General features: G+C 43.4%; 1 protein-coding gene across 6 annotated transcripts in view; it reads right to left on the bottom strand.

The window, feature by feature from the left end:
* The window catches only part of THRB (thyroid hormone receptor beta), a 188098-nt gene that overhangs the window by 61449 nt on the left and 110455 nt on the right, over positions 1–16194 (bottom strand). The window lies entirely within an intron of this gene.

Here is a 16194-nt window from a genome sequence, read left to right as displayed (position 1 = left end):
CCACCAGCCTTAGTTTTCACTCAGCCAGCCCCCACTTGCCTGCCTTCTTACGTGCAACCAGTATAGGACATAGCAGTGCCTGTCACTTTCCTCCTCCCTAGTCTCTGCATTGCATACCCTCCAACATTCCTCAGGTGAAAATAGGGACATTTCTCACTCCCCACTACTGACCCTCTTCAACCCCCTCCCTAATTTTTGGTGCCCCCCCACCCCACTGCAGTACATTTCCTTCACCACTTGTGGCAATCACACAGGGTCCCCGGACGTTTCACCGTCTATTGATCCCTGTGCCACCACTTTATTTCTTGCTGCAACCACCCAGGCCCTACCTGGTACAATACTGAGTCCAGTCAGGGTTAAATTGGAACATAAACTTGTTTATTTATTGCAGTTTAACAAGCGTGTGGTTTCATAAACAGTATCAATCAATTATATTCATGGGGTGACTATCCAGACCTATAACTTCCGCTACCTGCTCTCACACACTAAACCACCTCTCAGATATTTACTTGTCTTCCTAGTCCCTAACAGTTCCTGACTCAGCTTATTTCGCTACACTAACTCAACCTACCCTGAGTAGTGGAACTCAACCTACCCACAGACTCTATCCCAATTGACTCCCACTCCAACCAGCCACCCAACTCCCAACAAACTCCTCCCCTTCACCCCTCCCAGAGCTGGTTTTATAGTCCCTCTGACTCCACCCCCTGGGTTCTGATTGGGTAACCTGTTTAACTATTTCACCTCCAGCACTCTCATATGTTAATGTCACACCACTACACCAACGGGATACAGAACACATACTTTCCGCCGTCCTAAGCAGTGCTTTTTTCTGCGGGTACGCATATGCCTAAACATTTTGTGAATCTAAGTTTGGCCTCATTGAGGGGCAGTATTTCAATATGAGTGGGAAAATGAGAGTACCCCTAAACATTTTTTTTTAAAGAAAAAAAGGACTGGTCCTAAGAAAACCCCTTAATCCTGGTTTTTATCTAATTTTCTTCTGTGGTAGAATAAAACCCTGAGGGGGTTTGCATGCCTTGGGTGGAAAGAAATAGAGTTTTTGTGCAGACATAGGAGACAGAGATTCGGAATCAGCGAGCAGGAGAGAGAGTAATAGGTTGCTTTGAAGTTATTTCTGCACCTGGTGAAGTAATTTTTAGTCCCCAATTCCCCTCCCCAACCTGTCCCATATTTTGCTTGACCTGTCCTTTATTTTGCCCGACCAAAGGTGGCACGCCTAACTCACATCCAGTCTAAAATGGTCAAGCTCAGGCCCCAGTCCAGAATTGCCACCTCCTCCCTGGGATAGATGGGGGAAGAAGCTTGGTATCGCAGGCATACAAATAACACTTCAGTCTGCATTCCCAGTTGACCTGGTACAGCCCTGTCATGTCCCTGCATTTCCTTTGCTAACATAGCTATCCTCCCTCAAAAAGTAAGTGACAAGCTCCACTACCTGAAACGTGGCCCATAAATTTAAAATGAGACATGTCTGTTCCTTATTGGCACCTAGTCCTCTAAAAATACACTTTTTGCAGCTGCAAACCATAGAACAAACCTTGGTTACAACTCATGGTTTGTCTGGAGAGAACTAAACCACAAGCCCTGGTCTGAATGACACTTGAAGCCAAAACATGGCTTAGCACAGCACAGCAGCAGAACAACCAGGGAGGGCCTTCTCCGTGGCTGCTCTCAGACTCTGGGACTCCCTCCCTATAGAAGTTCGACTGGCTCCCTCCTTGTTGTTCTGCCAACAGGTGAATACTTGGTTCAACAGGCTGCTTCTAATGAAGCTTCATGTTGTTTTTATTTTAATCATTTGTATGTTTTTAAGAGCTTTTACACGGATAGATATAGTTTTAATTCTATTGATGCTTAATTGTTTTTAATGACTGTTTCCCCCCTATGTTTTTAGCTGTGTTGGGGAAAAGGAAGGGTATAAATAAATATATTATATCCTCTCTGGTAACCTGCACATTTGCTTGTTTACCCTACCAGGCATGGCCAAACTTGGCCCTCCAGATGTTTGGGGACTACAACTCCCATCATCCCTAGCTAACCGGACCAGTGCTCAGGGATGATGGGAATTATAGTCCCAAAACATCTGGAGGGCCGAGTTTGGTCATGCCTGCTAAGCCATGGTTTGTAAACCAGGCCAGTACCTCTAAATTGAGATACATTTGTGATGCCCACAGCTGATGAAAACTTGTATCACATCATCATTGTCATCATCTTGGAAGTTGGCATGGGGGTTACACTGTGTTTTACAGTTTTTGCTAGTAGTAGCATTGTCAATCTGATTTTTAGGATGCTGTTCAGACTCTCCTGAAATGAAAGACATACTGTGTGTTTGTTGCAGCAATCATAATGAAATTTGCTTTCAAAAACACGATGTCTAGCTACTTCCTTTACAAGCTTTTGCTAATAATCACAACCCTTTAATGTCTCATATGCTTTCCCTAAAGGCTGGAGAGAAGATCTGAAACGCTGTTGCTCCTAGTTTATTTCATTATTAGTTTAATGTGCTTATTTCTTATATCCTGCTCTACTTTTAAGGAACAGCTATTTGGGGAGAACTTTATTTTGAGTGGATTCATATAATGCATCACAATGCAATAAAATTCATTATTTGTGTGTTTTAATGCACACCACTTGGGCTTCCTTTAAAGTATAGCATTGACCTATTAATATAATGAATAAAAAATAAATTCCCACGAAGAAGCCCAGCAAATGAAACAGGACATTCTTTCTACTTAGATTATTTCCAGTGAGGAATCCCTCCATGACATATATGAGGGATATTATCCTCTAGCTCCCCCCTGTGGGTATCTGATATTATTCTTTTGGAAGGAATCCTATTCATAAGTAGCCTGAATTTAGCATGTAAACAATATATAAGGAAGGTAGTGTTCCATTCGGAATGGGGCCCCTGTTAGCAGAAGCTTTGATAACACTTTAGCAACCAAACCAAAGACTTATTTTGCTATCTCTTCCAACCCGGAAAATCAATGGGTTGTTACAAGGTGCTATACCATACCGATTCCTTAATATACAGTAAATCATTTTACATTAGGGTTCGCATGACATTCTGCCATTTAATGCTGAACATTAAAAACCAAACCTTCTCAAAATGGGGTAGAGATGGACTGTTAATTCACTCGAAATCTGAATTTATTTTTAATACGGAAAAGAGCATTACTTATCAAGGCCAGTCAGTCGAGGCTATGCAGTACTGCCTACAAATAGACTCTGAACAGAAGAGCGAGGCTATTCAGTGCAATTGGTAAATGAACATTACTCATCCACCCACACTGGAATTATGTAGATCAATGGTAAAAGTATGTTTACGCTGAAATCGGAAAGGTTTGTTTCCCAACAAGAGTAATACATTAAGGAGTATGTCACTACTGCTAATTTGTCTATTAAGACATCGTTCTGACAAGACATTCCATGTTTTGTTATCCATATGGGTAACCCCAGTTTCTGTATGTGCAATATCAATAATGAAGAGCAGTGAAAAAGAGTTGAAGAAATGCAATATGTTCTCCAATTACAATCATTCTGGAACACAGTGATTCTATTTAGCTTATTTTCCACTGGTCCAAGTCCCCCCCCCCTCTTTTTACTCAGAGACTTGCAGCAGTGCTCTAAATAATTTATCTCATGAATGAGGCACAGTTTTTCCCATTCCATGTGAAAGTGGAAATTTTGTTTAAAATTTCAGTGATAGCAGACGGAATTTTCTTCACCGTCTTTTCTCATAGCAAAAGACAAGTCTGACGTTAAACTTTCCTTGTTTTTGCTGAATCAATTCAGGACACATTAGCTCTCGTTTAAATTTCAATAAGGGACAGTTTATCTTCTGTGTTAATTTTCATTACCGTTCTTTGTGCAGTCAATAAATGATAAGTGGTTTTCTGTCACCATTTCCAGGGCATCGTGAATGACTCACTAGCTCTGGAAAAAGACTAATAAAAAGTCAACTCGCAATATAACATTTTTTAGGCAACTTTATTAGAAGACACATGAATCATAATCTCTAACTGGCTGTCTTACCTTTAAAAAAACCACACCTTCTCCAAAAAGTGCATACATGTTTTTTTTTTAAGACAAAGGCAACTTTTGCTATTGTACTTGACCATCACTCTAGTGAAGGAGTGACACGCACCCTCTGATAAAAGTTCATATTACTAAATTACATTTTATATTTCTTTTCCCACTTTTATTGATGTGTCAGTGGTTCAGGATTTGTACATGCTCAAGCTTTTCTTACCCAAATCATTAAACAGATAATGATTTGGGGGAGGAAAGCCATTCTTGGCTGCTGGAAAGGTATACCAAGTCTGAAGGAATTAATTAGGGTTGCCATACATCCACGATTTCCCAGATATGTCCAGTATACTGGAGTCGGCAGCAGTGTCCACGTGGAAACGGGCCAAATGTCCGGGAAAACCCATACCTATGGCTGCACCTTGTGGCAGTGCCGTTTTTGCAGATTTTCCATAGAAATAGCTCAAAGAAAGCTCAACAACTTTGAGCAGAACTAAAAATACATTTAAAGCACATATATTCCCTCAAAGAATGCTGGGAACTTTAGCAGTGTGAGGGGTAAACTACAATTCCCATGATTCTTGGGGGTGGGGGAATAATTTGTTTTAAATGTGCTTTATATACAGCGGTACCTTGGGTTACAGACGCTTCAGGTTACAGACTCTGCTAACCCGGAAGTAGTACCTCGGGTTAAGAACTTTGCTTCAGGATGAGAACAGAAATCGCGCGGCGGCGGCGGGAGGCTCCATTAGCTAAAGTGGTGCTTCAGGTTAAGAAAGGTTTCAGGTAAAGAACAGACCTCCGGAACAAATTAAGTTCTTAACTAGAGGTACCACTGTATACCTATGGTGGGCATGCAACAAGTTCTGATGGTGATACTTTGGGCCTAGTCAGATGTTTTCGTAAAATTCAATCGACAAACTAACAGCAGGGGAAAGTCTCCGGGTCACATGCATCCCTTCTGTGACGGTACAGAGTTTAAAGTTCAAGTCAGAGTGCATAGCTTTTCCCTGCACATTTAATCTCCCTGAAACTTTCCGAAGACTGAAAGGAAAAAGACAGATTTCGGGATAGGGGGAAATCAGAACACAGAAGTCCTGTTTATACAATGTGAACCATGCATCCAGACCATTTGGAGGGGAGAGCAAGACCAACCCTACTTTCTCTATTCTGGTTCTCCACACACCTTCTTCCAGACTGTTGGATGAAGTGGGATATGGCAAGAGGGAGGGAAGAGAGAATGGGCACATGCCTACCGCTGTTGTTGTTTAGTCATTTAGTCGTGCGCTACTATATTGAAATTCTCGATGTGGATACCTGCCTTTTGCCCCCCAGCAAGCCTAATCACAGCTCCAGAGGGAGAGGTGATTTTAATCAGGAAAACAGCAGAAGGAAAAAGTTAAAACTTGTCCTCCATCACAACTTCCAGGGTCAAAATTAGCAGCAATCCCCCCATCAGTTGCCTTGAAGTTCATAAAAAGTACCCCAGGAGGTCCACTCATGGATCAGTTTGTCCCTCAGCCTCCTGTTGAAATTACTGAAATGCACAAGCAGTTGAAAAGAATGGTTTCATTTTTTATATATGAAAAAAATACATTCTCGGCCAGATCTTTACAAGATTTTTCATCTAAGTAATTTAAAAAGTTTTCCAACATGGTTTTTCAGAATACTCAATCATTCAAAAGAGCAAGAGAGAAACAAATACTGTATCCACATATTATTATTTTTTTAGCCCTCACAGAAAAACACAGCAGACCCGCCCCTGCCCCCCGCCCAGGTACCCCTATTTTCCAGGCACAGTGCTGGATTTATAAAAGCCAGCCCGGTTTCGGATTTGATCCTGGAATGTCCTGCTTTTCCTTAGAACGTTCCTATTTTCATTGGAGAACTGTTGGAAGGTATGGAGTTATGTGACCCACAAGCAAGGAGATAAGCAACTACACAACCTTTAGAAGACATCTAAGGAAGGGGAAAATGTTTTAGACTATTGTTCTCCAGTAAGTAGGGAAAGATCTGCCACTGGGATGTGGATTCCCCTAAGGTAGATCACATCAGTGACCCTGCCACAGAACATATATATGGGGGGGGAGAATAATAAGTGGGTTCCATACATCCACCATGTGCACACATGCCAAAATATTAATGAGGGGAAAGGCATAACAACAATTTGAAAAGTCTACTTTCAGTCAAGCTTCTGCTTCTAAACTTCTACGGTATAAAGTTCTCTGTGCTTAAAAGTTATGCACAATTAGGCTAGAATCTCTGAAGTCTACCTTATGGGTGAATGAGCACAAAGTACTGCAAACTGGTGTCATTTATACTCTATGGAGCTGGAAGAAGATCTAAGATGCTTTTGGCCTACTTATGGAAGGCCCAGTGGGAACAATCTGAAGTTGCCTCCTCTGCTGCTTGTTTCTTATGTTTTTCTTCTTAGAAATGCAATTTTTACTGACTTGGTTTCAATAACACCTATCAAAAGCTCTTCATGTTTGCATTATTTGATCTGGTCCTCATCTGGGGAACCAACCCACATAAAGTATGTGAAAAGTATGTTTATAAATGCCCTCACTTAATGTGCAGCATCAAAAACATATTCTGTAATTATTTGAACTCTTCCATGTGTGTGTGTATTAAAAACCTTGTACAGTGAAAGAGATGGATTGGACAATTTTCACATAGGCAAGGGTCATATGGTTGATATAATCTATTAGAATAATGAATCAGCTATGTAATTTTTGTCTATTTCCTCAGGTGACAGTCACATGTCTTCTGTACCCGGTGAAGTTTTTGTTTGGAGAAAAGGCATGTAAGAAGGGACGTGAGAGAGGTCTATAAGATTATGCATGGTACGTAGAAAGTAAATAGGAGAGCACCTAATCTTTGAAACATTTACATCTGAAATTGAAATTGTATTCCTTTCATTATTAATGTTAGCAATTAGATAATATTGTTCTCATAAGGAAGAAATGTTCTCATTTGACAGATCACTCACAGCATAGCGCTATAGTACTTTTGTATAAAAGGTCACAATTTAAATTTACAGAATTAAATATGGTCTCTTTTATGGTAATAGCTACTCCTTTGAATGAAACTGGATGATAAACTTATATTTCTTCCTGCATTTATATTTTCACAGTGCCTAGCTTCACAATGTGAAATTTTGCTTTAAATGTCAAATGGAATATGAAATGCAGCAATGGTACAATAACAATTTAATGTAATTGTACAGGTACACACTCGTATAATTCTGTATATATTTATGGGAAGAGAAAAAGAACATTGCTGATTACAATCCAGGATACACATAGGGCTATTTTTCTAGAAAAAGAGGTGCTAGAATTCACCACTTTCCTCGTTCTCTTATAATGGCAATGGTGCCCACGTGAGAAGTGCCAGAACTTTGTTCCCTTTCACAGATCTAGTTGTACAATCCTTAGAAATATGACCCTCACCCCTTTCTCTGATAGGGGTTTTCTCATTCAGAATATTCCAGAGTGGTCCTGCATCAAGAAGCAATCTTTTAGCAACTATCACCTGCTGAAATATAGCACCCAAATATTTTAGGGCTATTAACTTTTGTTGTTGTTTAGTCGTGTCTGACTCTTCATGACCCCATGGACCAGAGCACGCCAGGCACTCCTGTCTTCCACTGCCTCCCGCAGTTTGGTCAAACTCATGCTGGTAGCTTCGAGAACACTGTCCAACCATCTCGTCCTCTGTCGTCCCCTTCTCCTTGTGCCCTCCATCTTTCCCAACATCAGGGTCTTTTCCAGGGAGTCTTCTCTTCTCATGAGGTGGCCAAAGTATTGGAGCCTCAGCTTCACGAACTGTCCTTCCAGTGAGCACTCAAGGCTGATTTCCTTAAGAATGGAAAGGTTTGATCTTCTTGCAGTCCATGGGACTCTCAAGAGTCTCCTCTTCAGCACGATAATTCAAAAGCATCAATTCTTCGGGGATCAGCCTTCTTTATGGTCCAGATCTCACTTCCATACATCACTACTGGGAAAACCATAGCTTTAACTATACGGACCTTTGTTGGCAAGGTGATGTCTCTGCTTTTTAAGATGCTGCCTAGGTTTGTCATTGCTTTTCTCCCAAGAAGCAGGGGTCTTTTAATTTTGTGGCTGCTGTCACCATCTGCAGTGATCATGGAGCCCATGAAAATAAAATCTCTCACTGCCTCCCCTCAAATGGACAGAAACATATAAGCCAAATACTTTGGCCCAGTCTTATAGGCTGTCACAGGCTTGTGAAAGGGCATGCCTGTTTAACAATACGTAATTCACTGCCTCTTGATGCCTGGAACAGAATTATGCTGTGGGGTGTTTTTTTTTCAACTAGCAAATGTAAGCTTCCTTTGCAGCTACACCCTAAAATTCTAATTTAGAAAAAAGTGATTTTATGAAGGTAGTTTCCTAATAATCATTTGAACGGCAACACGTTTGTGTGTGCTTATGCCTTGCAATCCTCTGGGATGATCAAATTTTCTTTGCAACTCATCAGAAAATTTGGCACAGTGGAAACAAGATGGCTCAGAAATACAGAGTTAACAACAATTCACACCCTCTTTTACAATTTAATTTCCCTCGTGTTCAGACATGAAGAAAAGCAAATAGGTTAAGGAGTGTGTAAGAGCATACAGAGAAAAAAAATTAAAATCTTTCAGTTAATAATATAAATTTTCTCCACAGCACTGATTATTTAGTTAGATATCACTACGTGTAATGTACCAAATGTTCTACCAATAAATTAGTAAACAGAAGGATACCAATTTAGCATTTCAACTTAGATTTTGTTTTGCTTTAATATATGTCTGCAGTGTATATATGGAATATTAAAAATATTGTAATGTCTGCAAACTCACAATTAAGTATTCATGTGTTTTTGAAGTTATATTCTGTTAAGGAGAATGGAACTTTTTTGTTCATTTTTTTTAAAAAAAGTCACCTACTTAAAACCTTGGTTTTAGTGTAATCTATTATCAAAAATGAAATGTTTAGAAAGAAACACAAGCAGAAGATAAGAGATGAAAAACACAGGTTCATATATAACAGCTTTATTTATTTTTTCCGTTTGGTAAAAAATAAAATAAAATCCTAAAGGTTCTACAGAGTTGAAAATTCTACGCTACCACCCAAGACCTAGTGACGACTGGTAAAAATATTTAAATTGCTTCCTGTGCCAAAAGACACTAATAAAGAGACAGTACCAATAATGACGCAGAAATTTAACACCCAATAAATGCTTTATTTAGATGTAATTCTGCCTACACTCCATAATAAAAACAAAACACTGGTCAGAGTTTTCACACACCCTTTTCTGGCTCTCTCAGACGGTAACCGTGTTTCTATTCTGTGTAAAACCACATCAGCACCGCCACCACCATCTGTCTATGCATGGTAGAAACATGTGGCATGTGATCCAACCAAAGCTGGGGATTTTATCATAATTCCAATGCATCTCCATATAGCACAGCAACTCCCAGGACATCTCATTCAATATTCACTCCATGAAGAATGGAACAACTCTGCATGATCAGCACATTTTTTCCCTTAGGAATTTAGTTTAAATGATGGGACATGATTAAGATCTTTGGCAAATTGCTACACCTACAAGCCCACAGGAGCGGAGGTGATGTCAAAGGTACTTCCCAACTGAGAGTTAACTCTTTATTGTCAAAGTCACTTCTACGCAGTTCTGGAGACCTATTGGTTGGTGCTCTTATGGAGCAGTTGCAGCAACAAAGGACCACCTCCTGTCAGGCTTCGGGGAATCAGATCCCTCCCCCGGTGGCAGCAAAGAAAGAGATAAAAAAAGATGAGTTCTTTCAAATTAGTCTACTCAATAATCACAGCGAGAGACAAAAGAATGCAGTTTTTCTCGAGAAATGGCGTTGCTCCAAGTAAAGTCCCACTCCCCCTTCGTCTCCCCTATTCAATGTCACTCCTGCGTCGGCTAATCTGAGCCTTCTGCCTCTGAGCTCTCTGTTCTCCTACCCTCAATGCCTGTCTGGTCCTGGGAGAAGGGGGGTCAGGAATGCTTTCCACGGACACCGAGTCTGTCAGCTGTCTCTCTTCTTCTTCTTCTTCTTCTTCTTCTTCTTCTTCTTCTTCTTCTTCTTCTTCTTCTTCTTCTTCCTGCTGTTCCTCTTCCAATATTTCCTAGCTTCTGCCCTCTGCAGCCTCTGAACTATGCCCTTCTGCCAACCAATGATCTAAATCTACACTGTCTCCTTTTCTTGGGAAGGTCCAGGAGAAGAGGGGGCAGTTCCCACCATTCCTCCTCTGTCCAGCCCCTGACACTCCCCCTCCATCAGTTTATGTAGCTTCCCACGTGCACAGCTGGAGACTATGCCTGGATGGAAACTTCCATTGCTGATCCCTTTTAAGTCACCTCTTGATTCTGGGAGACAGTGGGGCAGGAGAGGCTGGGGAAGCACCCGGTCTTTCACTTGCCTGACTTGCCTTCTTCCTCCTCTTCTTCCAACCCATTGTGTGCTCCACCCTCTAGCTCTGAAGCTTCCCCTGCCTCTGATTCTTGCCTTCTGGGTTGTACAGGTCCCCACAAACCACTTCCCCCTCCTCCCAAGTCAGACACCAGTCCCCCTTCCCCTGGCGCACACTCACCAGCGTCCCGCCGGTCCCTGGCAGGTGATCAGTGTGATGGCCTGGGAATCCGATTCAGAGGCTGAACCGGAGGAATCCCAGCCTGCACAGGAGTCCCCGCCTCCAGGGCCGGCTGAACTGGGGCAGGGCCTTGATTCTGAAGCGCCTGCACCTGTGCCGGATCCTCAGGAGCAGGCACCAGGTGAATCCACTCTGGCTCCAGAGGTGGTTGAGGACTCAGTGCCTACAGGTGAGTCTCCCCCTGGGCCCAGTAACCCTTCAGCCTCTCCTGAACTGCAGAGGCTCAGGGCAGAGAGGCGAAGGGAACTGGTTTCTCCCAGGAGGAGTGCTCACCTTAAGGCCAGGAGAGGTGGGTCTCCTGGGGGCTGGGACCGCCCCTGGCCTCAGAGAAGATAAAGGCCAGTCAGCCCAGTTCCAGGTTGCGGGAGCAACGTCGTTGATGAGCTGTTTCGGCCAGCATCCAGTCCTGTTTTCCCCAGAGTTCCTGTCCTTGCCCGGCTTCCCGCTGTGGACCCCGCTTCGCCCATGGAGGACTGTCTGCCGACCCTAAACTCAGGTCTTGGACCTCGCTCCACGGTAACCTCCCCCCTGGACCAGCACAATCAGACCTGTGTGAAAGTCCAACGATGCCCACACGGCAGACTGAACCTCCTGGCTTTTTTAATCCTTACTTGGGATAAGGCTAGCATGGAAGTGTACTTCAGATCTGGGCCTGCTTGGCTCCGGGAAGAGCTGAGGCTCCCATGTGTGCTATAGAATTCCTCTGTCTCCTGGTCACTGGTGTAACTCAGTGGGGAATCCTCATTTCTGGGTTCCACTTGACAGCTCCCCTGAGGGTCTAAGCTGCCACCTCTACCCTGCTCCAGCTACAAGTGACCTCTGCCTTATTCAGGACTGGCAGAAGCAAATACCCTGTTGGAGGGGATTCCAGGAAACAGGGAATTATGTTCACATGTGGTGGGGGTGTAAACATGTACAATTTTTTTGGCAAAGGCAAAGGAGGGGGCAAAGGAGATAACAGAAATCACCAGGTTAAAGCTGACCAAAAGTCCAGAGGTAGCATTATCATCAATTTACGAAGGGGTGGAAGATTCATAGGCTATGAAGAAGTTGCTCACAAATTTACTGACAGCTGCACAAATTATTATAGCCAGGAAATGAAAGAGGAAATATAAGATGGAAGAATGGTATAAAGAGGTGTGGGATATAGCTATTGATGATAAATTAACATGTGCCATTAAGGTAAGAAATGAGTCTGAGGAGATATGGAGGGTGTTTGTAGAATCTGTACTGTAGGGGTCAAACTATCGCAAGAGGTGTTGAAGTTTTGGGAGGTTGGATGGAATGATCTCGGTAGTGGGGTGCACATTTTTATTCTTATTTATTTATGATTATTACTTTGTCTAAATGAATGAATGAAGCAAATAGCCAGCAGGATTTCTCTTCCCTAAGCAGCAGACCCAACACTGCACAGAGCCAATGCCTGACCCACAGTCCCCAGCGGAAGTCCAGTGAACTTTATGACATATGCCCTGTATCTACAAACCAATGTCGGTGTAAATAAGGTAGCCTCGTAAAAGTGAAAGAGCACACAGAACTCTCGCTCTCTCTGGCAGGCGCACACAACGCATGCATGCACAGAGTATTCTATGCGGCACAGTCTGGGCAGAAAAGGTGAGAAGGACAGTGTGATGAAAGTTTGCCTTCAGTCAGTGAGATCGTCAGTTTTCCAGGCTAGTGCACACAAGCTATCAACTATATTTATCCCTCTTGTTTACCCAAGGGCTTGCATACTCAACCACACTCACATAGCTTCTGACTCACTCACTCAAGTTTTCACATGAATTTAACAACCTCGAGTCGGGGGAAGCCACGCAGCGGGTTCTTTCGAAAGCAAGAGCCAGGCTTTCTGCTGCCTGAGACAGGCGGCTCGTCGCTCTGAAAGCCTCAAAACGGGAGGCCGAGAGAAGGAGAAAGTGGGTCACAATCCTGAGCCTCAACTGCGTTGCATATTTAACTCCCAAGTGTCTCTCTTGACAACAAGGTGGTCTCATTTCCCTTTCCAAGCTATGGCTTTGTAGTGGCAGACATGCTGTGCTCCAAATATGGCTTTGTCATTTCTGCAAGATGCTGTGACTTATTAAATTCTTAAGAGCTGGCATCTTTAAGGCACAGAATCATAGAATTGTAGAGTTGGAAGGGATCACAAAGGTCATCTAGCCCAACCCGCTGCAAGGGCCTTCTAGGTAGTGGCACCCGCCCTGTGGAACGCCCTCCTATCAGATGTCCAGGAAATAGACAACTATCTGACTTTTAGAAAGACATCTGAAGGCAGCCCTGTTTAGGGAAATTCTTAATATTTTATCTTTTATTCTGTTTTTAGTGTTCTGTTTGGAGCCGCCCAGAGTGGCTGGGGAAATAATAATAATAATTATAATAATAATTATAATGCAGGAATTTTTCACCCAACATGCGGCTCAAACCCACAACACTGAGATGAAGAGCCTCATGCTCTACTAATTGAGCTATCCCAGGTGATGTTATCAGGAACACAGAGCCTTGTAATAAGAAGTTGATTTTTCCATCTACAGTGGTACCTCAGGTTACATACGCTTCAGGTTACATACGCTTCAGGTTACAGACTCCACTAACCCAGAAATAGTACCTCAGGTTAAGAACTTTGCTTCAGGATGAGAACAGAAATCGTGCTCTGGCAGCGTGGCGACAGCGGGAGGCCCCATTAGCTAAAGTGGTGCTTCAGGTTAAGAACAGTTTCAGGTTAAGAACGGACCTCCGGAACGAATTAAGTACTTAACCCGAGGTACCACTGTAGTATTGTCTACCCCAGGGAGTGGGGAAACCTGGCCTGTGGGACAATCCTGCCCACCAGGCAACTTTTCACCAATCAGGTGACATCACTTGTCAATCATCTGGTGAACTCAGGGCCTTGCCATGTCTCCATCAGATCTCTATCCGGATTGCCAGTACCTCCCAGGCCATGGCCTCTCCCAGCAGCCACGCGCTGATGCCGGGAAATGACACCGGACCTTCTGCCCGCAAAACAAGGCTGTGTCGCAGAGCTACAATCTTTCCCACAAGGATGATGTTCTTCAAAGAAGCAGAAAGCACCATCCTTGTTACATGTGGTGAAAGAGTCTTGCTGGCCAAGATAACTAACAGATCACTGTGAAAGATAATGCGATTTTCAACTCAGTGCAACATTGGCTTGCTTTATCATGATGCAATATTATTATTATTATTTTTTGAGCCCGTTTCAAAATCATATCTCAGCTGTGTAAAAGGGCCTCCTTTCCAGGACTTTGCGAATCTCCCCCCGCTTTAAGACTGTGGCGCAAGGGATTTCGACAGGTGTCCAAAGCATGTGATAGCAATGCAACTGACATGTCAAATTTGGCCCATAAACAAGAACTAGTAAGTATTGGGCCCACGGAGCTCAAAAGGTTCCCCACTCATGAGCTAACAGCTGAAACCATCAAGGGGGCAATAGGCCAAAAATTGAGGGGTGGGGCTGTTAAGGTGCCTTTCCTCAGTTCTTGGCAGGACGGAAGCAACTCCTATGCCTACAGCTGATGGAGGGCTAGGAAGAGAGTCAGGGCAGGTCTCCAGTACACGCTCACATCAAGATGGATTTTTGGGGTCTAATGCTTCAAAATATCCACATTAAAGCAATATTTATTTTTAAAGCATATATCACTTCAGAGGGTTCTTCTGTTTGCCCCCAGTGTGTCTTCCGAAACTCTTACTATAGCTCAAGTCTTTAGCTGTTCCTATCTCCAGCATTATTATTATTATTATTATTATTATTTTAGAAAAAGAAGTGCTGGAACTCACCATGAACACCTCCTTTGTTTTGTTATAATGGCAACGGCCCCCACCTGAGAAGTGCGGGAACTGAATTCCAGTGAGTTTTTCCGGCTGAGAAAAAGCCCTGCCTTACCTAGTTCAAGACTTGATCTGTCATTCTCTCTGTATAATAAGTATATGTACTGCAGTTCTCCTTTATTAGAGCAGTCTCTATTTTCTGGAACCCAGCCCTGGTAAAAACACTCTCCATTTTGTCCTTATTTCTGCCCATTGGGGAAAAAATGTTTTATTTGCCTTTCAATATCCTGTTAGCATCTATGGGTGACACCTGGCTTGAGAGCAGTACATGTGAAAAGGATCTAGGAGTCTTGGTTGACCACAAACTTGACATGAGCCAACAGTGTGATGCGGTAGCTAAAAAAGCCAATGCAATTCTGGGCTTCATCAATAGGAGTCTAGATCTAGATCAAGGGAAGTAATAGTGCCACTGTATTCTGCTCTGGTCAGACCTCAGCTGGAGTACAGTGTCCAGTTCTGGGCACCACAGTTCAAGAAGGACACTGACAAACTGGAACGTGTCCAGAGGAGGGCAACCAAAATGGTCAAAGGCCTGGAAACGATGCCTTATGAGGAACGGCTAAGGGAGCTGGGCATGTTTAGCCTGGAGAAGAGGAGGTTAAGGGGTGATACGATAGCCATGTTCAAATATATAAAAGGATGTCACATAGAGGAGGGAGAAAGGTTGTTTTCTGCTGCTCCAGAGAAGCGGACACGGAGCAATGGATCCAAACTACAAGAAAGAAGATTCCACCTAAACATTTGGAAGAACTTCCTGACAGTAAGAGCTGTTCGACAGTGGAATTTGCTGCCAAGGAGTGTGGTGGAGTCTCCTTCTTTGGAGGTCTTTAAGCAGAGGCTTGACAACCATATGTCAGGAGTGCTCTGATGGTGTTTCCTGCTTGGCAGGGGGTTGGACTCGATGGCCCTTGTGGTCTCTTCCAACTCTATGATTCTATGATTCTATGATTCTAACAACATGCTTCTCAGGGTCTATAGAAGCTACACCTCTTGACTGTCTATGCCCATTTATGCATGCATATGTACATTAAGACACCTCACGGTGCACAAACCTACCATTTCAAATGTTGGTGAGGCTCGTTTTGAGTTGCCGATAGTACCTGTACAAGTTTGTTTTTTCTTTCTTTCTTCTGAAGACATCTTTAATCTAAAGAACAAACGCTTCCTTGCTCTTAAAGCAGAGCAGGACAAGTTATTGCATGACTACAACAGACAGAATGCTGCTCTCAGCAATGAGAACAGACTATTGCAGCACAACTAGTCATTACTAAAAAATGGAAATCTCCTGTTAGAAACCATTTTTCATCAGTGGTACCAAGAGCACTGATGGTCATACCAACTACCAGCGGCGTAGCGTGGGTTGTCAGCACCCGGGGCAAGGCAAGTAATTTGCGCCCCCTAACCCCTAACCTGCCGCCGCTGCCAGCTTCTTCTTGCTGCTGCCTGGGCTGGAGTATTTACGGTAAGGTAGCCACGGCGGCGGCAGTGGGTCCGTGTCAGGTGATCTGAGGTGAGTTGCCGCTGGCGCTGGCACTGCCGCCCAAACGACGCCGCTTGCTCGCAGGAGGAGGAGGGCAGAGAGGCGAGGAAAATGCAACATGGCCCAGCAGCT

The sequence above is a fragment of the Podarcis melisellensis genome, assembly GCF_964234715.1.
Source record: "Podarcis melisellensis genome assembly, chromosome: 12".
NCBI classification, from domain to species: Eukaryota; Metazoa; Chordata; class Lepidosauria; order Squamata; family Lacertidae; genus Podarcis; species Podarcis melisellensis.
This window is presented reverse-complemented; position numbering and strand designations above follow the sequence as displayed.